At 42.7% G+C, this 24,123-nt stretch overlaps 1 protein-coding gene and 1 long non-coding RNA gene across 24 annotated transcripts in view; one reads left to right on the top strand and one right to left on the bottom strand.

The window, feature by feature from the left end:
* The window catches only part of RBM47 (RNA binding motif protein 47), a 179,607-nt gene extending 176,667 nt beyond the window's left edge, over window positions 1–2,940 (bottom strand). For 10 of the 23 annotated variants that reach the window (XR_014082459.1, XR_014082474.1, XR_014082464.1 and 7 more), the window contains exon 1: window positions 1,302–2,368. The gene's annotated coding sequence lies outside the window, so the exon portion shown is untranslated. Of the gene's footprint in view, window positions 1–1,301; window positions 2,369–2,445 lie in introns of those variants that run through there. The other 13 variants (XR_014082467.1, XR_014082485.1, XM_081591834.1 and 10 more) reach the window with 6 other exon arrangements.
* On the top strand, window positions 1,816–23,809 carry LOC145546089 (uncharacterized). Its single transcript, XR_014082495.1, has 4 exons — window positions 1,816–2,379; window positions 18,456–18,657; window positions 20,655–20,730; window positions 22,665–23,809. It is a non-coding gene; the product is annotated as an uncharacterized LOC145546089 (long non-coding RNA).
* Window positions 23,810–24,123: the final 314 nt, after the last annotated feature.

Here is a 24,123-nt window from a genome sequence, read left to right as displayed (position 1 = left end):
GACTGGGTTAGTTTTGTTTCCCTCCAAGATTTCAGATCATCAATCTGACAAGGATTATTGTTTAATAGTCCGCCAGGCTCCTCTGACCATTGAATTCTCCAGACAAGAATATTGAAGTGGGTAACCATTCTTTTCTCTAGGGAATCTTTCTGACCCAGGAATCGAACCTGGGTTTCCTGCATTGCAGACAGACTCTACCATCTGAGCTATGCTGAACAGCAATACAAAATCCTGCAAAATGCTATCTCATCACCTTGAATGGGTACTTGGCTTTGTCTAGAGATTGTGTTTTATGCTGTTGAAAATCTTTTACCTTTTAGAATCGGCACCTGCAACTCTCAAATGCACTTGGTCTAAATTGCAACTGTGCTTAAATCTGTGGCAACCTCTTCACATTTATGCTTTACTTTGCCCTAAAAAATTCTTGTGACTCCAGCATTACAAGTTTTAAAGAACACATTTCTAATCTATATTCATACTAAAGAACACTGGGTGAGCCATTAGAATGTGCTACATCAGTACAGTACAAATCAGTACGGCAAAAATCAGCACGGCCTATGAGTAAAGTACCTTGAGGACACAATCTTAGATAAGCCTCAAGAAAGAAGACACATCCCTAAATGCCTTGGGACAGTACCCAAGAGTAGATGAACTTTTACCTTAATAAAAAATGAATCACTATTTGAAAAATTCCACTTCATTTATTTTATCTGATTTCTTAAATATCCAGTGGCGGATGTGTCAGCTGTCATAGTTCATCAGCCCTAGACTTTTATGCAGATTGAATTTTTAACTTTAAACAACTAAGCCTGTGGTCAGTGTTACCTTGGGAGGTAAATGACTCCAAGAAGATATTCCCCTCATATCCTCCCCCAACACACATACCCCCAGTAACCGTCCCCTCTTTACCACTCACTGTGAGATGCCTGTCATAAAAGTTTTCTCAATCTCACTTTAATAATCTGAGTCTAAAAAGTCACCTGTGCCTCTGGACAGCCCAATCATAAGCTTTCAAGAGCAGGGGGCAGGGGCGGGGGATTATTTATTGTATGGAAAAGGTTTCATCACCAGAGGAAACGATGGGGCTGACTGTATATAATTTTCTGCTTTTCCAGAAGCTGATGCTTTTAAAATCTTATTATAAACCATTTCTTTCCCATTAAATATGCCAGAGTCGGAAGGGGGAAGGTAGAATAAGGGGAGATAAGGTCTAAAGAGAGAGGAAAACAAAATTTCAAAACTTGGACCCACAGGTAAGATTAAGAGACAGTAGTTAGAAAGAGTGCCAAAAACGACCTTACCTTTGCGATGTATTTGCAGTCGCCACTTCTGAAATTAACACCATTAAGAGCGCGGCAGCGACTGACACAGCTAGGAAGTAACCTACAACATCTTCTCGGCCTCCCTCTTTTTAATGTAAAACCAAAATAAGGAGTGTCCAGCGAGTCCCTACCGCGCCGCTTAAAGCCACAGATCGTTTCAGGCTTCACTCCCAGGCTCTGGGAATTCCAGTTTGTCAGAATCTCTTAACCTTGGAAACCCGCAGGAGAGAAACTCTCTCCGAGGACAACTCCCCGAGCCCCAACTTCTCACTGTCCCAAACTGCACATTCCAAAGTGAGAAGCCGGCGCGATAACCAGAAGGCAGTTCTCTCGGGGCTAAATTCCTGGCGGGAGCGAGAACTCGAAAGCGCGGCGAGTTCCCCGGGCAGAGCGGCGCCGGGCCCGCACCAGGGGGAGATCTGCGGCCCCGGGAGCCCCGCGTGCGTCCGGCGCTGCGCGCGAGGAGCGCTCGAGCCTCAGCTCCGGCTCTTCCCTGTTCCCTCCTCCCGCTTCTGCCCTCCCCCATCCGAGGCCGTTCGCCTCACAGTAGCAAGGTTGTCTCTCGTCTACTCCCTTCCCTTAAACTCACCAAACCAGATTTTTACTCCCAACACCGGCAACTTCCCGTAAATCTGCTCTGAAATTTTATCCTGCTCGCTGAGCCTCCGCTGGCTGAAGGCCAGTGCAACATTCCTGTTGTTTTAGGAGCGCAGATACCTTTGCTGAAGGTTGGGGGAAAACAAAACAAAACAAAACAAATCTGCCTTGATGGGGAAGAGACGTGGGGACTTCACCACACAGACTTGTCGCTCCCCGCTCAAAAAGTCACATCCATTTTAGACAGCCAAGAAATAGCCCCAGCAGTGGCACCTGCTCCACCTGAGGACATCTGCCCGAAATCAGACGTCTGGCCCCCCCGCTTTGGGCGGTTGAGGGAAACCAAGCAGAACCACGTTTGAGGAATAAGGAACCAGCTGTTGAATCACGAGCCGGTCGGAACACCCCACCCCCGTCCTCCACACCGCCCCCCACCCCGGTAAAGAAGTCGTGTAACCAGGTAGGATCACAGCGAGCTCGGCGGCGGGCCTGGAGGAAGTGGGGGACCTCCCGAGAGTGTCCTTACCTGAGGCAGAGAAGCTCGGACGGGCACGGGAAGGAGCGTCACGCGGACCAAGCCCTGACCTTTGCTGGGGCCTTCACAGCAGGGCCTGGGGCCTGGGCGCTGCTGGTTCAGAAGTGGCTCATTTTAATACGCTCTGACCTAAAGTTACAGCTGGTTTCTAGAAAGGGGCGGGGGGGTGGCGGGGGACACTGCATTTTAAAACAGCAGCCAAGCCCTCCCTTAACCTCGGCCCGATCCTCTGGGGAGCCGGTTCTAACCCCCATCCCAGCCCCATCCTCAAGAAACCCACAATCTGTGCCCCACCCCTTCGCATTACCTGTTTATACAAGAGTTAAGGAGCCTCACGCATTTCAATAGAGCGCTAAGCCTGTTTGTAGGCGCGTAATCGGCCAACAGGAATCGAATTCTGTGACTAAACAAACTAGAAGAGGAAGCAGGCACCACCAGGAACCTAAAACGGAGTTGTGATTTCGGGTTGCAGTGTCATTCAACTGAGGGGAGGAAAAAAAAGTGCTGCTTCTCATTGGGTTGCTTTAGTGAAGGAATAGTTCAAATCTTTTTTTTTTTTTTTTTTTTGCGGGTTAAATGAGTTAATACATACAAAAAGGTTAGAACAGTGCTTGGCACGCTGTGTTAGTTGCCACTAATGCCAAATAATAATAATTAATTATTATTATTTGTACTATAGCTTTTTTCTGAAGAGGTGGGGTCCTGATCAGAAAAGTGGGCTCTTGAGCCAACACTGCCACTCTCTAGCTGTAGTCATGAACTAGTTTCTTTTTTTTTAAAACCTCTCCCAGCCTCCCTATCCGGAAGATTCTAACGGTGAAATTTCTGCAGTTTACATTCATTGACTATAATGAAAAATAAAGGTCCTGTAAAAATAGTGTTTAAGTGATCTCCATTTCACTTAAAAGGTACAAGATGGACAAGATACATGAAAATAAATTGACCTATACACTCCATGAAGTTCTCTGACAGAGAGGAAACTCACGATCTAGCCATCTACCAGGGAAGTGTACTTCATTCTAATTCGGATTTAGGCACCTAATTTGCTGTCTGACACCGAGAGAGTTACTTATCCTATCCAATGCTGGACAAATAATGGTCATTGCCATTTGAATATCAGTGTGAAACTGGGGGAAATAATTTTTAAGCTCTTCATAAATATTTGAAAGTAATGATTGATGGCTAAGGTGTGCAGTGCTGACACCCTTTTTTCTCCACTTAACTTCACTCTTAAAGAAATCGTAGCCCCTTTACCTGAATGAGGCCTTTAGTACTTTGCTGTGTGCTTTAACCCACTTCATTTTACCCTACAATTCTATCCTATGGAGTACTTCATTCCCGTTTTGCAGATTGAAGGCACTGAGGTCAGTTAGAGCACGTTTTCCGTGAGTGGTGAGGCCGAGATAGTTTTCAGCTCCAGTTAAATCTAAAAGCAGTGTTTGCCACCTTTTGGAAAAATGATTCCTTCAAACCAGCCAAGAATTCTGAAACATTTTAAGTCTCTTTGATTTTTTATCTTCTCTATGGTGCAAGACTTAACAGATCAATTAAATGTTTTCTGAGTTTTAGATTCATTCCTTGTTACTATATAAGCCATGAAGATCCGGCACTGTGACCCCTTCAAGGTTCTCTCACCATATCTAAGATGCCAGGCACAGACAAGCATTCCACAGCCTCAAGACAACTTAAAAACTCTGACTCCACATAGCTCAGATTTTTCTTTTCTTTTCCGTAAGTATCAGGATTGTTACCTTGAGAGCCTCACAGTGTCAGGGACGTTCTGAGTTAAAGAATTCAAGAGGGGACATTCTCAGGCTCACAGATTTTCCCACCTATTTTTCCAGGCTTTTCCATAGGAAGCAATGGGCCAAACCTGGGGAATAATGGCTAGGAATAAGCAAATAAGTTTGAAAGCATGGAGGTCAGTGACTGCAGGTGAACTGGAGCTGGAATCAGGGAAGATGGCCCTTGAGGAAGCCCAACTCCCTGGAAGCAAGTCCTTATGGCAGTCCTCAGTGGTTCACTTTCTCTCAAATGATGCCTGGCACTGCTCCTTCTTTCTCAGTTTTGTACACTGCCACCTATTAAGTGGATATCATTCTTATTCCTAACTACTTCCCACTGCTGTCCCTAGGAACATAGAGAAAATAAAACATTTTTTAAGTGACAGTCTATGGCAAAATAAATATAAATGTTTGTTAGTACTTCTTTGTGGTTGACCTTGATGTCTGTTCTTCGTCTTTACTATTATTATCATTATCATCATGATTATTTTAATTCTCAGGCAAACCCAATGATCCTGGAGCACTTGAGTTCTGCAGACCCTCACCTTTTGCTTTTGTTTTCTTCTTTCCCTTCTGCCTAAAAGGCAGAGGGCTAGAATGAATGCCAATAGCATAGGAATTGTTTCCCTATAGTTCTAAGTTTGAATCTCAATTTTACCTCTTAGTTATGTGCTGCTGAGTAAATTGCTTAGGTGCTCTTGAGCTTCAGTTTGTGGTGGTTGTTCAGTCACTAAGTCATGTCTGACTCTTTGCAACCCCATGGAGAGCTTCAGTTACTTCATTTACAAAATAATAACACCTCCCTCTCTGGATTTGTATAAGAGCTAAATGAGAGGTGAAGTCTCATTATGATTACTGGCACATAGTAGGTACTCCAGAAGTGGTATTGCCTTTGGTACTTGGAAAAAACCTACTCCACGGCTCACAAAGAATTGTCTTTCATATGTTTAAGATCAAATAACACTATTCCCAAGACACCCTCATTAATAGGAGCAATCCTCCAACATTTGCAAAGAACCACAGTATAGGATTTCCCTGGTGGTACAGTGGATAGGAATCCACCTGCCAATGCAGGGGACACAGGTTCCATCCGTGGTCCAGGAAGATTCCATTTGCCTCGGAGCAACTAAACCTGCGAGCTGCAACTACTGAAGCCCATATGCCTAGAGCTTTTGCTCTGCAACGAGGGCCACTGCAATGAGAAGCCTGAGTAGCCTCACCTTCTCACAACAAACAGAAGCCCCTGCTAGCTGCAATTAGAGAAAGCCCAAACAGCAAGGAAGACCCAGCACAACCAAAAATAAATAAATGATTTTTTTTTTTTAAATCACAGTATAATAGTAACAACGCACCTAACATAGACTTTCCAACAGTGATGTCATCTTTGGTCATCAAAACTGTATAAGGTATGCATGAGTAAAGCACAAATCATTTGCATCACTCCATTGCTCATATTAGAACTGAGGTCATCAAGAGTTGCTCCAGGTGCTAGTAAGTAGCAGAGTCAAGGTTTTTTGTTTTGGGTTTCTTTTTAAAACTTCTTTTCACTATTTCCTATAGCTAGAACTATGATTACTCTATTTGTATATCCAGTTAAGGAACAAGATCAAGGAGTTCCAAACAATTATTTTATCTCCCACTTGTGGGGAGAAATCCAGGAAATTCTAGCCAGAGTTTTGAGACACTTCTCACCTTGGAGGCATGGAAACCCACAAAGAACCCCATCAAAGACCCCTATGAGAGTGAGGCATGCTGAATCTATGCAGTACGCTTCCAATTCTATGACAGATAGAAGAGCAGCAAGATAAAGAGCTCGGGCTTGAGGTCGATAAGACCAAACTTTTCATCTTGGCAATTGTGGGGAGCAAGTTACCTAACTCTCTGAGCCTCAGTTTATGGTTGATGGCAACACCTAACTGTGGAGTCATCATGAGGATTAAAAGAGGTAAGTTAAACATAAAAACACAGTGCTCGGGACTTCCCTAGTAGTCCAGGGTTATAACTCTGAACTTCCACTGAAGAGGGTGCAGGCTCGATTCCTGGTCAGGGAACTAAGAGCCCACATGCCATGAAATGTGGCCAAAAAAAAAAAAAAAGCATAGTGCTGGACACAGTCTAAGTTTTCAACACATTAGTTGTTCTTTTTTAAAGACCAAAGACCATGCACTAAAATGGTACATGTTAGGCCTCAATTAGGCATGTAATAAATGCAAAGAGCTTAGAATGATGCCCAGTGATTGCTATATAACTGTTTGCTGTTATTACTGTTATAATTGCTTCCCTATATAACAACTCCTTGTAACAGTGGTTATATGATAAGCAGTTGACTACATATATATATATATATATATATTTTTTTTTTTTTTCTGTTGCACCAGGTCTTAGTTGAGGCATGTGCAATCTAGTTCCCCAACCAGACATTGGAGTCTCAGTCACTGGACCACCAGAGAAGTCCTCAAGCAGTTGACTTTTATGGGGAGGGAGCCTCTAATGTTTATTTCTTATGGGAGCTGAGATCATAAAGTGAAAAAGGCAAATATCTTCTCAATGGATTTACTTTCTGCCAGTTTCCCTCGTTCCACCTAATTTTACCTGAAACAGAAAATTTATTAGTAGATGGGATAAAATCACCAATCAAGCTTACTGTTGAGGCTATGGATATTTTGCCCAACAGAAATTATTCAAAAAAGTAACCCTCTGATGTGGCTTCTCTCATAGATCAGTTAGTAAAGAATCCGCATGCAATGCAGGAGGATTCTAAATTATCAACCCTCTGGTAACTTAGAACATGAAACTCAACCCAGAGAGACCTCTCATCCCCACTTTCCAGTTTCTCATTTCCTCATATGGTGGCCACTAGCTACTCAGTTGTGTCCAACTCTTTGTGACCCCTGGGATTGCAGCCTGCCAGGCTCCTCTGTCCATGGGGATTCTCCAGGCAAGAATACTGGAGTGGGTTGCCATGCCCTTCTCCAGGGGATCTTTCCAACTCAGAGATCAAACCGAGGTCTCTTGCATTACAGGCGGATTCTTTACCGTCTGAGCCACCAGGGAAGCCCTAGCTACTCATAGAAGCCCTTTTTAATGAATCTTTTATTTTTAAATGTTTATATTAAATCCCCACTGGACCTAATGTGTGCAAATTTAAGACATGTTATTTCTGGGCACACTTTAACCCAAAGAATTCAGTGCAGTGATTAATCCTAGAATGCAGTCAGCAGTCCATTGGGTCAAGGGATGAGGGAGGGCAGTATGAACTCCGTCAGAAGGGCGTCTGGGTTTGTGGTTTCCATGCCACACCATAGGAGGGCCCCTAACTGAATTTTAAAAATGTACTGAGTTCACAGAAAAGGGAATTAAGTATAGCAGGGGTTCACTTCGAACATTAATCTCGGAAGCCAAATCCTTCATTTTGAGAAAGGCCTTCAATACAAGGAGTCCCTTGACCTCCGTAGTTCCTGCACAAATAGCTCTGCCAAAGCCTGCCTGCTTAGACTGCAGGCTTTCCCCGACTCACCCACCTGCTGGGATGGAAGGAGGCATGATGGAAATTACAGGCCCTTAAAGGCCCACTCAAGACCAAAACATGGTTTTGTTAGAGCAACAAATGCTGTTAATTCCTTTATATCCCTTTAAGGCTTATTCCCAGAGAAGGTCTCCAGATTTATTTTTATTTTATAGTGGAAAACAACCTCACATAAGAAGCTCAATTGTTCAACAATAACTAATTAAAAATGATTGCCAACATAAAATTACTAACATTTATTAAGTGCTTCCTAGAGTTTTTGCTAGATGCTGTGTTAAACACATCACACATATTAACTATTTAATCCTCACAACAACCCCAGGAGATAGGATAGAATGTTGTTATACCTGTTTTATAGTTGAAGAGACCAATGCACTGGACAGCTGACAATGCTGAGGTCCCACAACTAGAAAGCAGCAGAACTGATTTTTAACCCAGGTGGTCTGGCTCCTGAGCCTATGATCCTAACCACTATACTCTACGGCCTCAAAAAAGATTCTGTATTGTCTACAATTACATTATATATTAAGTGTATGTATCTAGTAGCAGTAGTACCAGTGTAAAGACAGGGCCTGGAACACAGTAGGCACTCAGAAAATGTTTGTTAAATGAATAAGTGAATGTGGATATACATTTGAATATTGTGATATCAATTTGTAGAAGTGGGTGTCAAGGAAGATATGGTTTAGCTCAGCTAGGATCTGAGCTTTAGAGTCACATTGGAGATTGAACACAAAATAAAGTTTTAACTTGACACATTTTACAAGATGACTAATTTACAAGACAGAATTCATTTCAGGTTTAGTCAAATTTATTGATCATAAAAACCACATAAAATAATATGTGCTTTGCTTCTGTGGTTTCTCTACTTAGTATATCCTTGTATACACCTTCCATCCATCCATTACTAGTTTAAACATAGTAGTTACCAATATGTGGAGCCAGATACCTAAGTCTGAATCTTGTCTCTCCTGCTTACCAACTGTATGACTGTGGTCAAATAACCATCTAGGGCCTTTAGGCATCTTACTAGTACCCTCAGCATTAGGATTATTGGGAATTTTCCATGTGCTACTACAAGTAGGGTCCTGGGAAGAGTACCAGAACATTATAAGCCCAATGTAAGTATTTCCTGTTAGGATTCATCATCCAACTGTCTACTTTTTGTTTTAAAAATGCAGTACTTGGATGCAGTCTCAAAAATGACACGATGATCTCTGTTCGTTTCCAAGGCAAACCATTCAATATCACAGTAATCCAAGCCCCGACCAGTAATGCTGAAGAAACTGAAGTTGAATGGTTCTATGAAGACCTACAAGACCTAGAACTAACACCCAAAAAAGATGTCCTCTTCATTACAGGTGACTGCAATGCAAAAGTAGAAAGTCAAGAGCTACCTGGACTAACAGGTAAATTTGGCCTTGGAGTACAAAATGAAGCAAGTCAAAGGCTAACAGAGTTTTGCCAAGAGAACGCACTGGTCATAGCAAACACCCTCTTCCAACAACACAAGAGACAACTCTACACTGGATATCACCAAATGGTCAACACAGAAATCAGACTGATTATATTCTTTGAAGCCAAAGATGGAGAAGCTCTATACAGTCAGCAAAAACTAGACTGAGAGCTAACTGTGGCTCAGATCATGAACTGAGATCAGATCAGATCATTGCCAAATCCAGACTTAAATTGAAGAAAATAGGGAAAACCACTAGACCATTCAGGTATGACCTAAATCAAATCCCTTACAATTATACAGTGGAAGTGAGAAATAGATTCAAGGGATTAGATCTGATAGAGTGCCTGAAGAACTATGGACGGAGGTTCGTGACATTGTACAGGAGGTAGTGATCAAGACTATCCTTAACAAAAAGAAATGCAAAAAGGCAAAATGGTTGTCTGAGGAGGCCTTACAAACAGCTGAGAAAAGAAGAGAAGCTAAAAGCAAAGGAGAAAAGAAAAGACATACCCATTTGAATGCAGAGTTCCAAAGAATAGCAAGGAAAGATAAGAAAGCCTTCCTCAGCAATCAGTGCAAAGAAATAGAGGAAAACAGTAGAATGGGAAAGACTAGAGATCTCTTCAAGAAAATTAGAGATACCAAGGGAACATTTCATGCAAAGATGGACTCAATAAAGGACAGAAATGGTATGGACCTAACAGAAGCAGAAGATATTAAGAAGAGGTGGCAAGAATACACAGAAGAACTACATAAAAAAGATCTTCATGATCCAGATAACCACAATGGTGTGATCACTCACCTAGAGCCAGACATCCTGGAATGTGAAGTCAAGTGGGCCTTAGGAAGAATCACTACGAACAAAGCGAGTGGAGGTGATGGAATTCCAGTTGAGTTACTTCAAATCCTAAAAGATGATGCTGTGAAAGTGCTGCACTCAATATGCCAGCAAATCTGGAAAATGCATCAGTGGCCACAGGACTGGAAATGATCAGTTTTCATTCCAATCCCAAACAAAGGCAATGCCAAAGAATGTTCAAACTACCGCACAATTGCACTCATCTCACATGCTAGTAAAATAATGCTCAAAATTCTCCAAGCCAGGCTTCAACAATACGTGAACCGTGAACTTCCAGATGTTCAAATTGGATTTAGAAAAGGCAGAGGAACCCAGAGATCAAACTGGCAACATCTGCTGGATCATTGAAAAAGCAAGAGAGTTCCAGAAAAACATCTACTTTTGCTTTATTGACTACGCCAAAGCCTTTGACTGTGTGGATCACAACAATTGGAAAATTCTGAAAGAGATGAGAATACCAGACCACCTGAACTGCCTCCTCAGAAATCTGTATGCATGTCAAGAAGCAACAGTTAGAACTGGACATGGAACAACAGACTGGTTCAAAATCAGGAAAGGAGTACATTAGGGCTGCATATCGTCACCCTGCCTATTTAATTTATATGCAGAGTACATCATGTGAAATGCTGGGCTGGATGAAGCACAAGCTGGAATCAAGATTGCCAGGAGAAATATCAATAACCTCAGATATGCAGATGACACCACCCTATGGCAGAAAGCGAAGAAGAACTAAAGAGCCTCTTGATGAAAGTGAAACAGGAGAGTGAAAAAGTTGGCTTAACACTCAACATTCAGAAAACTAAGATCATGGCATCCGGTCCCATCACTTTATGACAAATAGATGGGAAAACAATGGAAACAGTGAGAGACTTTATTTTGGGGGGCTCCAAAATCACTGCAGATGGTGACTGCAGTCATGAAATTAAAAGATGCTTGCTCCTTGGAAGATAAGCTATGACCAATCTAGACAGCATATTACAAAGCAGAGACATTACTTTACCAACAAAGGTCCATCTAGTCAAAGCTATGCTTTTTCCAGTAGTCATGTATGGATATGAGAGTTGGACTATAAAGAAAGCTGAGCGCCGAAGAATTGATGCTTTTGAAGTGTGGTGTTGGAGAAGACTCTTGAGAGTCCCTTGGATTGCAAGGAGATCCAACGAGTCCATCCTAAAGGAGATCGGTCCTGGGTTTTCATTGGAGGGCCTGTTGAGGCTGAAAACTCCAATACTTTGGCCACCTGATGCAAAGAGCTGACTCATTGGAAAAGACCCTGATGCTGGGAAAGACTGAAGGTGGGAGGAGAAGGGCTTGACAGAGGATAAGATGGTTGGATGGCATCACAGACTCAGTGGACATGAGTTTGAGTGATCTCTGGGAGTTGGTGATGGACAAGGAGGCCTAGCGTGCTGCAATCCATGGGGTCGCAAAGAGTCGGACACGACTGAGCAACTAAACTGAACTGAACTGCACCAATATTTATCGAGCATCTACCATGTGTCAGGTAGATCATGTGTCTGTACATCATGCTGAATATAGAAAAATAAATGAGATACAGTCCCTATTTTCAAGGGATGTAGGTTCTATGGCAACAGACGAGACATCCAATGGCCTTACAGTGTATGAGCCCAAGAAGTTCATGGCAGTTTAACTTAAGCTTAAGGAGTCCACCTAGGAGAGATGATGTCAGAATTGAGAAGTCTGAAGTTTGCTTAAGAGCTGGCCAGGTGGAAAGATGTATTTATTTTTAACCGGACAAGAGAGATGGTGGATTCAGGAGTGTGAGACAAGGAGCTCTCTATAGCTAGAGGGTTAGATGGCAGTAATGTAAAATGAAATTGAGAGACAGACCAGTTCATGAGAATCATCTGTTATGCTAAGGAGTTTCAGAAGGGCTTTGAATAGGGGGTGCAGAGATCAGATTGGCAAACCTGTGAGAGGATATAGTAGAGGCAAAGTAGATGGAGAAGAGGGGATTAAGGATATATTTAGAAGATAAGAGTCATGGGGCTTAGTGACTGATCAGATATTGAGGGTGAAATAGATACAAAAAGGTTTGGAGTAGAGACAATCACTCATTCCATAAACATTTGTTGAACACCGTGTGCCAAGCACTGTTCTAGAACTTGGGAAAATAGCAGTGAACAAAGCAGGCACCACCAAATATTGTCCTCATGGAGTTTACATTCTGACTGGGAAAGACAGACAAAAATAAATGTGCAAATAAATAAAAATATACAGCAGGTTTAATGATGATAAGTACTACGAAGAAAAATAAAGCAGGAAAGTAGGGAAAGGAGGAGTAAAGCAGGAAAGGAATATAAAGCTGAGGTAGGTTGCAATATTTCAAAGGTGGTCAGAGAAGGACTCTCTGAAAAAGGTGACATTGAGAGGGATGAAGATGGTGAGGGACAGCGCAACTCAATGCCCAGAGGCAGTGTACTCCAGGCAGAGCAAGAGCTGGTGGTGGTTTAGTCACTCAGTCACCTCCGACTCTTTGTGACCCCATGGACTGTAGTCCTCCAGGCTCCTCTGACCATGGGATTTTCCAGGCAAGAATACTGAGTGGGTTGTCATTTCCTTCTCCAGGGGACCTTCCTACCCAAGGATCAAAGCTGGGTCTCCTGCATTGCAGATGGATTCTTTACCAACTGAGCCAGAATGTTGTGGATCAATTCGAGAACATCTGGAGGGCTGGTACAGCTAGAATGGAGAGATGGAAGGAGAAAATGATAGGAAATGAGGTAGGAGTCTAATGGGGCCATGAGACCTCCCATAGTGTTGGGAGGACAAGAAGAGGACAAGAGACAGGATCTCTGTCCCAATCAAGGGAGAAGAGTCCATGGAGAAGGCTACAAAGAAAGTATTTGCCCAGGAAAGAATGAGATCCAAGAAAGAAGGCATGTTCATGAAGTCAAGTGAGGCAAGGGTTAAATGAAATAAAGATGGAAAACGATCATTTTGTTTAGCAACCAGGAGATAACTGGTGACCTTGACAAGGGTGCTTTCGGTGGAGTGGTAAAGCTGGGTGGTGAAGGAGTGTAGATAGCAGGTGTGGATAACCCTCTCAGATAACTGGTCTTGAAATGAAGAACAGTGGTAGGATAATAGCCAGAGGATCAAAGGAAAACTTGCTTTTTGAGAGGAGAAAGGCCTCGAAATGTCTATAAGCTGAAGAAAAAAACTAGTCAGATGGAACTGGGTATCCTAGACACACAGGACAAGTCATTAATTCATTCATTTGTTCAACAAGTATTTATTGAGTACCAAGAACTTGTTGTTGTTCAGTTGCTTAGTTGTGTCCGACTCTTTGCGACCCCATGGACTGTAGCATGCCAGGAATTAAGCACTGGGTATACACAGATGAATAGAACAAACAGTCCATTTCCTCACTGGAAAGACAGACACATATATAACTATATATAATACAAAGTGAGGAAGGCAATAGAGAGAGATGCAAAATGCCAGGAGAAACCCATTAATTCTGCCTGTGTGGAAAGAGGGGGAAAGTGAAGGAAACTTCTCAGAGGTGGGATTAAAAATAAGAAAATGAAGGGTAGTAGGCATTGTAGTCAGGAGAAGGTCAAAAACAACAGCAAGATGGGGGAGAGGTGGTGAAAGCAATTAACTCCCCGTGTGACCAAAGCCTAAGGGGTGGTGAAGTAGCAAGATCTGCAGACGGTAAGGTGAGTTGGGGCCAGATGGTTCAGAGACTTGAATGGAAAAATGGTCCTTATGCTTATGGGTGCCAAGATATTGAGCAGGAAAATGACATGATTACAGGTGTGTTTTAAGCATAACACAGAGGATGGATTGAAGAGGGAAGAACTTGGGAGTAGAGAAACTAGGAATGAAGATATTGCAATGGTTCAGGTAAGAGATGACAAGGTCCATAGGGCAGTGGCAGTTTAAGAGATGATGCATGTGGTGAATACTGTGAATTATCTCATTCCGCTCTCCTTCCAGTGTACCTTCTTGAAAGGCTGAGAAGCTAAAACCCCCATTTCCCAGACTCCTTCGGTTAAAGTTCCAAATGCAATGTGAGTTCTGACAAACATCCATTTTGTGCAAGATTTGTTAAAAGTGAGGAAGGGGGTAGGTTTCTGGCTGCTTCTGCTGTTTAGTCCAGCCACCACAGTCATAAACACATGTTTCTGTGGCATCACCCCATGGGCTTCTAGGCTTGTGGGTAGAGCACAGAGCACAGGGCACAGGCACTCTTTTTTGCTGGTGTGGATCTAGCAGCCTTTGTTGTGAACATGGCGGTACTAGCTTTCTGATCCCAGAAAGCGGTGTGTCCCAGAACTCAGTAGTTCCAGTGGTGGTGTTCTGACTCTTCACCTTCCTGATTGTGGCAATGCAGCAGCTCCCCTGACAGGCTGGTTCTGCAGTGTTACTGTGGAAGGCTGGCCTCCAGGTCCAGTGGAATGCCTGCTCTTCCAATCACTGTATAAGGACTTGATTGCATATATTAGAGGGCCTCTCTGGTGGCTTAGACAGTAAAAATCTGCCTGCAATGCAGGAGACCCAGGTTCCATCCCTGGGTCAGGAAAATACCTTGGAGAAGGGAATGGCTACCAGCGAGAATGATTTCTATTTACTGCAGTTGAACACTTCCTGATTTGTTGAATAAATAGAATCGAGAGAATTTGATGTCAACTGAAGGCAGTAAGGAAGAAGGACGGGGGTGGCAGTGAGAAAAAGAGAGGAGGCAACTGCTTCCAAGGTTTCTAGCTTCTTGTGGCCATCCATCAAAATAGGGATTCACAGAGAGAACTGGAGACTTGTGGATAGGAGAGTGGGGCATCTAATGAGTTGTCAGGAACAAGTTCTCTGCAGCATCCAGCTGTGGGGCAGGCAATTGAAGCTAGGTCATTACTGACTAATAGGGAAGCAGAAGGAGATTTGGTTTCAGAACGTAAGTTTTTATTGTGATACATCACTGACTTACACTTTCCAGTTCAATTATTGAATGAAGAGTCAAATGAAATAACAATGGCAGAGTTAGTGAAATTTATACACATTTACCTGTCTGTTCCCAGGGACATTTTCCCCCTCATATCTTACTATTACAAAAGCTATCATTCTGGTAGTATCTCCTTTCTTAACTTTGGTAACAATAGTGCATTTTTTTCTTTTTAGAATAAGATGCTAGTCTAGCAGCATGTTTCTTTCAGGCCCTAAGTGACACAGTGTTGTTCAAATAAAATGACATTTTAACTTCAGCCTGTTGCTTTCATGATGACAACCTGTCCATGGGCTAGTGACTCGTCATATGACTCCTCCTCTCAAAAATATTGTGTTTCACAAAACGGATGACCAACAAGGACTTACTTTATAGCACATGGAACTCTACTCAATGTTATATGCCAGCCTGGATCAGATAGGGGTTTAGGAGGAGAATGGATACATGTATATGTATGGCTGAGTCCCTTTGCTGTTCACCTGAAACTACCACAACATTGTTAACTGGCTATATCCCAATACAAAATAAAAAGTTTAAAGTGTGGGAAAAAAATGAAAAATAAGATATTGTATTTCATTGTGGAGATTATAGTAAACCTGGACAAGTAGTAAGAGTTCCTTTTTCTTTATTCTTATTTACTTTTTTTTTTAGCATCTGATTCCATTTATTATCAGCACAGTGACCATGTTCCTAAGGTTGTAGGCAGTAGGAAGGTAAACAAACCTCAGTTCAGCTTCCTTAACTCTTTGGACAAATAATAACCTGACACTGCAACTTGAGATGGGAGCATGTGCTTTCTGATTTTATAACAAAATTCTGGTATTTACAAAGTTGTCATTAAGTATATACCTAATGATATGTGTACATTTGTTAATGGACATGAGGATTGGAGGAGGAGGTAGAAGTAGAAACATTTGCAATCTGTTGTAAATATTAGCACCTATTTTTTAAAAAACAAAAAAGACCCTTGGTAAGATTTCAAGACACATTTGAATATGCCTTTATTGTAGCATTGGTGACATTTGGTTATAGTTAATTAAATGCAAATATCTCTGCTCAACTGGCTTATGAGCCCGTCCTGCGAGTGCAGAAACTATCTTATTGAGCTATGTTTTCCCCCATTCCAACTAGAGGTCCACATGGTGGGCACTCAAGGAATGCTTAATGAGTGATGGAAGGAAGTTTCTAAACAGGAGGTCAAGGGACAGTGTTTTAATACTGGCTTGAACTGAAGCTTGGCTTTAGTTTCCTCAGCTATGAAATGAGTTTCCAGGTCATAAGTTCTGTTATTTCCTTGAGGGGCTTCTTAACCATAAAATTTCTTGATCTCTAATGGAAAAGGATAAAGAATCTCCTTCCTAAAATGTTTGAAGTATCACTGTTTAATAGGTTCAGTTTGGTTGTGTCCTTGGCAGAGCCATGGATTGCATAACCTCTAGAGGTTCTCTTGGGATTCTGAGTGGTGGGATTCTATTAACTCTCCTCTTCTTTGAGATCTGCGTCAGAATTACTGGGCATGGAGCCCCTTCCAGAAACAATTTAGCTACTGAATTGTTTCTATTTTCCTCTTGTTTACCATCAGAATATTTCCCCTTTCCATGGGGATTTTCTAAAAAGGTCACACAGCCACCTCAGAAAACCATCCTCTTGTTGAATGACAATGATAGCCTCTTTCTCTGGTTGGCAACCAGAAGCAACTGCTGTCTGATTTAGGGAGAAAGAAAGGGTTAGGACACTTAGTTGGCCAAGGCCAGAGGGAAAGTCCAGCCCCTGGTGATGACATAAAGACTGTGGCAAATGTCTCCATGCAAGTGACGATTAAGCAAAGTTCCACCAAGGCCTTGCTAGAGCAGCCCAGGGGGAGGGGGCATCTTCTGTGACCTGCTTTGGGCTTTTAGAGGAGACCCCAAATACTTCAGAGCGTCCTGCCAACACCACCTTTGCAGTCTAGTTTCAACATGCATACACAAAATAATCTAGTGCCCTTTGGAATCAAGGATAATCCTGCTATAAGTGCAGTTAATAGCTCTGGGTAGAGCTATGAGTATAAACCAATCTACCCTCCATCCATCAATCATTTCCTGAGTACATGCCATGTGCCGGACCCTGCACTAGGTATTGGCCTCAGCATGGTGCATGAAATCAGAGACCATAGATGGATGGTCTGGTTAAGTAAGCATGCACAATTATTATAATAGCACAAGGGCCCTGCTTTGCCTTAGTTCAGAAGAAGGAACAATGAATTCGACCCTGTAAGTGCTGCCGACTTGTCCATCTGGTATGATGGCAAGTCCAGGATCTGGGCGCTGCTTTGCCTTCCCATCTCACAACCTCTCCTGCTTCTGTGGCACTTGGCTCATCTGACCATAGTGCTTGGCTCCCCAGATCCCTCAGTGACACCCATCCCGTTGGGTAAGGATCCAATCCCTTAGCAAGGCATTCTCTTTCTTTTCTTCTTTCTTTCTTTTTGATTGCTCTTGGTCTCCATTGTGGTACATAGGCTCTTCGACACTGCATGGGCTTTTCTCTAGATACAGTGACTGGGGGCTCCACTCTAGTTGTAGGGCAGGGGCTTCCCATTGCAGTGGCTACTCTTGTTGTGGAGTGTGGGCCCTAGGGTGCATAGGCTCTAGGGCTTGCAGGCGGATTCTTAACCACTGGACCACCAAGGAAGTCCTGACTCCCATTTTCTTTTTCAACTCTACCTCTTGCTCCTTCACTAATGGTCCATAATTCATGGACCACTGAGACTTTTCATGTCTCAGTGCCTTTCATGTCTCAGGGTACAAGTACCTGTCCACACTGAAAATTGCTGCATACACCTGTACCTCTAGTTCTGTGGCTCTTCTTTGGCTGTGGGAGCACCCTAGGCAGGGCAAGCCAGAAGTAGAAGTGTCCCTGAAAGCAGCTCCTCCTATTCCAGCTTCTTTGCTCTTTAGTTGAAATAATTCTGAGCCACACGTTATGTTACACTGACTCCCATGGCTGCCCAAAGGAGTTGAGCTCCAATTACCCACAATGGTAACTGTCTCGGTAACACACCCTCCCTTCCACTCCGGTTGCATTCCCCTTTCTCCTACAGCTGTTTCCTGGGGTCATCTCCCAAACTAACTGTTGCATTTAAGTCACTGTCTCTGAACCTACTTCTGCAGGGATCCAAACCAAACAATCTCTCCTTTCTTCTCCACTTTGGCCCTTATGCCACATGTCTCCAGTCAGTTGAGCTCCTCATTCTTGAAGTTCTGTCAGACAATCACCTCTGTGATGCCCTTTTCATCTACCACACTCCACCATCCAGTGTGAGGGCCTCCTTGCCCTGAGATATTTGGCCCATTATACAGACTTCTCTTACAGTGTGTAACACATGGCAGTGACTACATTTAGGTGTATCTGCCTTTGCTCACCAGGGACTATGACGTACTCATCTTGTCAACTCAAGCCTGAGTGCCTGGTATGGAGTAGATGCCCAATACGTATTTGATGGAAGAATACGTGAGCCTTCTGCCATGGTTTCCTGGCTATAATTCCCAGGTACACAGGAAGAAGCTGAAAGCCATGATCCAGACACTGCACTTCTGGACCAAGAGGAATTCTTCCACATCTTGACAGGTGGTTAGGAAACCTTTCCTTGCCCTACTTGTGGGACTGACTCTGATTGTGATCTTATTGCAAAAATAATAATAATAAAAGTAATAGAGTCCTTTCAGTTCAGGGCAAGTCGCCAAGCAGACTTACCCAGTCATTAGGAATCCATGGAATAAATTCCAAAGGTGTGAAAAACCAGTGAGCAGAGAACTGAGGGCTGCTGGAATGGCTACAAGAAAATGGCTGCAGATAAGCCTGAGGCAACTCAAAGATGCCATCCATCTTTAAGAAAGAGGCTATCTTTGTAGTTTTTACCATAGGGTGAAAACCAGCTTTGTAGTAAGCTGTGGGCTGAGTAAATAGCCCAGAAGATGCAATCTTGCAGAGGAATCCAAGACTTTTGATTGAGCAGGCAGCTGGTCTTTAGGGAAGGCTGGTTTCAGCTGAATTTCAGCAATGCTTGGCCTGCAGTGTTATTTTAAAATCTCACTGCCAAGGAAGACCTGTCCCTCTGGACTAACAGGGATTAGATCGAAGGTGCAGGCTGATACCCCACAGTGTTCAACTTCAGACAAACAAAGAGGAATACAAATTCCAGATCCATGAGAAGGAAAGTTGGTCTTCCCTGCTGAGTAGAAATGGAAATGAACTAAGCAGCTTGAAGTGTAAGAAATGGGAGTTGGCACAGGAAAATGACCCCAAGTTCTACCATGTTGCTAGTGGAAATCAGGAGAGAACCAAGGAGGATTTGAAGAGGGGCAGTAGAGGCACTGAGGAGGCAAGGGAAGAAAGAATATGAGCATTATTTAAGGGCTGTTATATGCCAGGCAAGTTTTGTTTACTGTTCAGTAGCTCAGTCGTGTCCGACTCTTTGTGGCCCCATCGACTGTAGCCCGCCAGGCTCCTCTGTCTATGGGATTTCCCAGGCAAGAATACTGGAGTGAGTTGCCATTTCCTTCTCCATGGTATCTTTCCAACCCAGGGATCGAACTGGAGTCTCCCACGTTGCAGGTGGATTCCTTACTGCTGAGCAACCAGGGAAGCCAGACAAGTAGCACTTATTTATTTCTTCTACTGGCCCTTAGAGCTATTATCACAGCCATAAACAGATGGAAAAAAAAATAGAATCCTAGAGAGGTCAAATGACTCACCCAAGGGGTAAGGGATAAAATTTAGGTTCAAGTGACAAGATGAGTTTGAAAAGAATTCAAACCAAGTTCAAAACACAAGATGACCATCACTGTTTGATTTAGGTGATGTGCTCAGGACTCAAAATTCAAAACTGGGCACATGTTTTTTCCTCCTCTGTGCATTTATTCATTCACTGCCTTTGGGTGCCCTGTGAGGTAGGCACTATGAATGTGGGAGAAATAAGGAGGAAATGATCTTTTAGAGGATCAAGTTTAAAGAGGCCTCACTCCTGGAACATCTCCAAATTTGGGTTTAGCAATGTATTTGGCTTGGGTAGGAAGGAAGGAAGGGAAAAAGGAGGGGAGGGAGAGAGGAAGGGAGGGAGAAAGAGAGAGAGAGGCTGCAAGCATAGAATTTAAATTTTCATACTTCCTAATGTTGGTTATGACCATAGGGAGACACTGAAATAACACAGGATTGGCAAGTACTGCCCTACTTTCAATTCTGCCCAAAGCAGGAAGGCTTAGGTAAGTCACGAGAAAGCCTCTTGTTACCACCCTAAGACCAGAACAAAAGTGCTGGGAGGAGACTCCCGTCCTGACAGCATGATTTCCAAAGAAGCTGTGCTGGCCTTATGACTGTGATGTCTCGAGTGTCACAACTGTGTAACCAGCTGATATTTTAAATGATCATCAAACCAAGTACCTAGGATTATGAAGATAATGTACATTAGTTTTAGTAAAAGAGTAGAGGAGAGATAATACTCATTGAAGAGCAAAGAGAAGAAGAAAGAAATGTGGACTGGGATCCTGGACCTGTGGGTTCTAGCTCTGGCTCCTTCGCTGGTTTAAACTTCCTGTGCTAACTGACTTTTCTCTGCTTTCATCAAGGAGCTGCGCTAGATGACATGGAAGAGAGCTTCTAGCTCCAAAGATCTAAGGGAACATTTGGAGATGCTGAAAGATGGTAGGCACCTGAGTGTAATTTGGAGGTATTTGGCTATGAGTCAGAAACAAATCCAGGGACTATTTTTATTGCTCTTTACTTCAAATTTCCTAATTTGGGTTCTACTAAATGAGAGAGAGAGAGGAGGAGGGAGGGAGAGACAGAGAAATAGAGGGGAGAGAGAAGGGGAGGAGAACTATGAAGAGGTAAAGGGAGGAGTTCCTAGCAACCCAGTGTTTAGGACTTTGTGCTTTAACTGCTGAGGGCCAGGGTTCAATCCCTGGTTGGGGAACTAAGATCCCAGAAGCCCCATGGCCAAAAACAAGGGGGAAAAAAAGAAATAAAGAGGAAAAAAGTAAAATAACAAATAAAAAACAACAAGTACATTTTTAATGAGTTTAATAACAAAGCTAGGCACTTTTAGTATACTAAAGCAGGTCTTTGAGTGGCAATGTCACACTGTGGAAAGAACACAAGTTTTGAATCCAAAGCCTTACATTTGAATCATAGCTTTATCACTTATGGCTTAAACAACTCTGAATAAATCTCTATTTCTTTGAGCCTCAATTTTCCTCATGTAGAAAAGGAGAATAATGATAACAATAGTAGTAATAGCTACTATTTACTGAATGGTTTATGTGCCAAGCACTGAACTAGGCTCTTTGTATTATGTCTCCAAATCCACCCAAAACTGTATAAATTGGGCATTATTATTGCCATTTTATAGATAAGGACATTGAGACTAACCGAATCTAAGGGCAGAGCTGGGATTCTGACCCAGTTTGGTAAAACTCTGAAGCTTATTCTCTCATCTACAGTCCTACACTTCCCCGAAGGACAATAACATATATCAAATAAATTACTATTTTGAAAGATACTTTGTGAATGGCAATGTGGAAGTATTCTTGTTGTTGTTCAGTCACTCAGTCCTGTCCAACTCTTTGTGACCCCATGGACTGCAGCATGCCAGGCTTCCCTGTCCTTCACTCTCTCTCAGAGTTTGCTCAAACTTGAGAGCAAACTCATCATTGAGTCAATGATGTCATCCAACCATCTCATCCTCTGTCACCCTCTTTTCCTCTGGCCCTCAATCTTTCCCAGCATCAATGTCTTTTCCAGTGAGTCAGTGGTGTAGAAGTATTCTACACAATATTCATTATCAATACAACAATGATAATGCAGTAGTAACAACAATAATATCAGTGAATTTTTAAATGTTCGTAATCAAAGTGAGTATCCAATAGGAATGCGTATGGTTTTATTTGAATGTCTAATCAAACAGCAACTAGATGATGTCTCCAAGTTAATCAAACTCTAAGAGCTTCCCTCATCAGGTTTCATCACTGAATGCCTAAGCTTCTGGGTTCAGAAAAAAAGTCTGCTGGGTAGACATGTTATTTGAGAAATGGTGCAGAGAAGATACAGAGCAAAGTGAAACCTCTTTGCGTTGTGCAGTTTTATCACTGAAAGTGCCATCTGGCCAAGCAGATCAGAAAATAACTAGAGATCACCAGCTGGTAAATTTTACCTTTAAAAAAAACAAGCAAAAGACTCAGTAATCTCTCAGTGCTGTAATCCTGGACTGTCATCAGTAAAATAGGTGGCAAACTGTCTCTATGAGTCATCAAGGCCAACAAAGAATCTCTCTGGCCTTTTAGAACTGGACCATGTGAACTTGAAATTGAACCTTAGTGCAGAGGAATGGTGCATAGCTCCTTCAGAAGAGGATGTGGGAAACCAGATGACTCAAGCAGGTGGCACGGTTGACCTAAGAGTCTTGTTTCCACTCAAGTATCAATGTCTGTCTGAGGAACCCTCCTCCCTACCTGCTAATTTGATTTCTTCAGTTCCCTTAAAAAGTCCTGGCACCTTTCAAACCTGTTAGAGACAGATATAGAATGTTAAATGTGAAGCAGACCTTAGATTTCATCTGGTCAAATGTTCTCATTTCACAGGTGAGAAAACAAAGGCTCAGAGAGGTAACGCCTAAAGGCCCCAAAGCGTGTCAGCAACACCAGAAGATCACCAATCTTCAGCTTTCCATACGGTTTTCCCAGGATCTGCTGCTGCCTCACCCATCCCTCATCCTTCAGCGCTTTCACACTGCCTGTGACACGCACACACTCAAATATCACTCATGTATGCACTAAGGTCTCCAGAAAGATAATAATCCCAGAGTGTTATTCACAGGAAGTGGATAGTACACTTCCTTTATGCACTTTATACATATGAATGCATTAATCCTTACAATAACCCTGGAGGTAGGTACTACTATTATCCCTACAGAGACATGAGTTTGAGCAAGCTCCTGGAGTTGGTGATAGACAGGGAGGCCTGGTGTCCTGCAATCCATGGGATTGCAAAAAGTCGTATACGACTGAGTTACTGAACTGAACTGAATGGTTGCACAGTGTTATAAATGGGCTTCCCTGGTAGGTCAATTGATAAAGAATACGCCTGCAATGCAAGAGACTGGGGTTCGATCCCTGTGCTGGGAAGATCCCCTGGAGAAGGAAATGGCAACCCACTCCAGTATTCTTGCCTAGAAACTTCCATGAACAAAGGAACTTGGCAGGCTACAGCCCATGGAGTCATAAGAGTTGAACACGACTGAGTGACTAAACTAAAACCCAACCTGATGCCACTGAATTGTACATTTTAAAATGATACATTTTATAATGGTTAAAATGGTACATTTTATAATATGTATATTTTACTCCCCAAAAAGGTTTTGAAGACCTTTTGGCAGTGACAGACAATAGTGGGGCAGTGTTTTCCAAGACTACAAGAAGCATATTTGAGTCTGGAACCTAAGCATCTTAGTATAACTCAGCAAACATTTATTGTCACCTATTATATTTAAGGTTCTATGCAAGTTATGTCAGGGTATATAAAAATAATAAAGCCATAGTTTTCATTCTCAAAGAATAACTGGGAGGCAGCTTGGCTGATGAAAACACAAAGTCAAGAGAAGGAGCTGGGAATTCCCTAGAGATCCAGTGGTTAAGACTCTGTATTCTCATGCCAAGGGCCCAGGTTCAACCCCTGGTTGGGGAACTAAGATCCCACAAACTGCTCAGCAAGGACAAAAAAAAAAAAGGAGGAGCTGCTTTTTATTGAATCATGACACTCTTAGCACAGCCACAGCAGCTGGCCTATAGTAGGAGTTTAATCAATGTCAGCTATTATTATTACTATTATTTGACTCTTCTGAGACTTATTTTCCTCTTTGGTAAAACTGTTGTTTAGTTGCTAAGTTGTTTCTGACTCTTCTGCAATCCCACGGACTGTAGCCCACCAGGCTCCTCTGTCCGTGGGATTTCCCAGGCAAGAATACCGGAGTAGGTCACCATTTCCTTTTCCAGGGGATCTTCCCAGCCCAGGGATTGAACCTACATGTCTTACTTTGCAGGC

This window comes from Giraffa tippelskirchi, chromosome 1 (genome assembly GCF_054371585.1).
Source record: "Giraffa tippelskirchi isolate mGirTip1 chromosome 1, T2T-mGirTip1v1.2.pri, whole genome shotgun sequence".
Taxonomy (NCBI): Eukaryota; Metazoa; Chordata; class Mammalia; order Artiodactyla; family Giraffidae; genus Giraffa; species Giraffa tippelskirchi.
Note: the sequence above shows the minus strand (reverse complement) of the source record. Positions and strands in the feature narration are given on the sequence as shown.